The sequence below is a fragment of the Arachis hypogaea genome, chromosome 4 (genome assembly GCF_003086295.3).
Source record: "Arachis hypogaea cultivar Tifrunner chromosome 4, arahy.Tifrunner.gnm2.J5K5, whole genome shotgun sequence".
NCBI lineage: Eukaryota > Viridiplantae > Streptophyta > Magnoliopsida > Fabales > Fabaceae > Arachis > Arachis hypogaea.
Window position 1 is genome coordinate 92,854,700 of NC_092039.1, and position 2,011 is coordinate 92,856,710.

The 2,011-nt window shown below is 39.9% G+C and overlaps 1 non-coding gene across 1 annotated transcript; it reads right to left on the reverse strand.

Annotated features, from left to right (window-relative positions):
* Window positions 1-1,684: 1,684 nt before the first annotated feature.
* LOC140184523 (small nucleolar RNA R71) lies at window positions 1,685-1,788 on the reverse strand. Its single transcript, XR_011881539.1, has one exon. It is a non-coding gene; the product is annotated as a small nucleolar RNA R71 (small nucleolar RNA).
* Window positions 1,789-2,011: the final 223 nt, after the last annotated feature.

Below are 2,011 nucleotides of genomic sequence, written 5' to 3' on the forward strand. Positions count from 1 at the left end.
GATGGATCAATACTAATTTTCATTGTTCTTCTTCTATCTTTCCTCTTGATTTTACTTGAAAGCTTTCGATCTTCATCCAATTGAGTAGTTATCTTGGAAGAGAAGCTATTCAAACTTGGATCTCTTTTGAACCTTGGAAGAGGAATGAAGAGATCAAGCTAGAAATGCTTTCTCATGCTGGACCAAATTGGGTTTGGATGGGTATGTGACTGTAACCCTCTCAATACTTGGTTTGGAAATGCATGTGGTATAATCAATGACCATACTTCATCTCTTCTCATGAGCAATTGACCAAGGAATTGGCTATTGATCAAGATTTGAGAGATTGAATTGCAAGGAATTGTAATTCAATCACTTAAGATTGCCAAGGAGATCAATGAGTGCATTGATTGAGGAAGAGATGAAAATGAACTTGATCCGGAGAATTGCAACATCTCCTAAGCCCAATGAACTCCCCATCTCTAATCTTACCCATTCTCTTTAATTTCTGCGATTTACTTTTATGAGCAATTCCCCCATTCCCATTTACAATTCTGCAATTTATTTTCAGTCATTTACTTTCAGTCCTTTAATTCTAGCATTTACTTTTCTGTTATTTACATTCCCGCCATTTTATTTTCTACAACTCTCAACCCAAATTCTGGATTCGCTCAACTAGAACATTCTTCTAATTAAAGTTGCTTGATCAATCAATCCTTGTGTGATTCGACCTCACTCTATTGTGAGTTTTTACTTGGCGACAACTTCGGTACACTTGCCGAAGGGAGATTTGTTGAGAGACAAGTTTTCCACGCATCAAGTTTATGGCGCCGTTGCCGGGGATTGATTGTGCATCAACAATGATTAGATTGGAAGATCACTAGATTGAGCATTTTATTTTGTGTATTTTATTTTCTGTTTGATTGATTTGCTTTTTGTTTTAGTTAAACTTCTTCCCTTCTCCATCTACTCTTTGTTTTTCTTTGTTATTTTCAATTCTGTTTGCTAACCCACTAACTGTTTGATATATTGCATCACCCACAACTAACATCAATTCTGACATAAATACTGTCTGCACCTATCTTCTCTGCTTGTACTTGTGGTTGTATGACAGGGAGAAGAAGCGGGGCTTCAACTTCCTTTGATTCTGAACCAGAGAGAATCTTCCTTAGACTAAGAAGGGAGGCAAGAGGAAAACGAGTAGTTGGTGCTGAAGAAGAGGAGGAACAGTTTGAGGAATACTTTGAACCAAACATGGAAGAAAACATGGAAAATCGTCATGAAGAAGAGACTCACAACCATGGCAGAGGAGGTGGAGCAAATCATGTGGGGAGGATAGAAGAGTTTTGGGCTCTTACATTAATCCAAACCCAGGCAATTGTGGAAGTAGCATCCAAAAGCCAACAATCCATGCCAACAACTTTGAACTTAAACCACAGCTCATCACCCTTGTTCAGAACAACTGTTCATTTGGAGGAGGTGTTCAAGAAGATCCCAACCAACATTTGACCACCTTCCTGAGAATATGTGACACAGTGAAATCTAATGGTGTTCATCCTGATGCCTATAGATTGCTCTTATTTCCCTTCTCACTCAGAGACAAGGCAGCCAAGTGGCTGGAATCCTTCCAAGGGAGAGCTTGACAACTTGGGAGGATGTGGTGAACAAATTGTTAGCAAGATTCTACCCTCCTCAACGAATCAATAGGCTGAGAGCTGAGGTTCAAACCTTCAGGCAACAGGATGGTGAGACTCTGTATGAAGCATGGGAGAGGTTCAAAGACTTAACAAGGAGGTGTCCACCTGACATGTTCAACGAATGGGTCCAGCTGCACATTTTCTATGAAGGGCTCTCTTATGAGTCAAAGAAGGCAGTAGATCATTCATCTGGAGGGTCTTTGAATAAGAAGAAGACCATTGAGGAAGCCATAGATGTTATTGAAACAGTAGCAGAAAATGACTACTTCTATGCTTCCGAAAGAGGGAACACAAGGGAGTGATGGAGCTAAACAATGTAGATGCTCTGTTAGCCC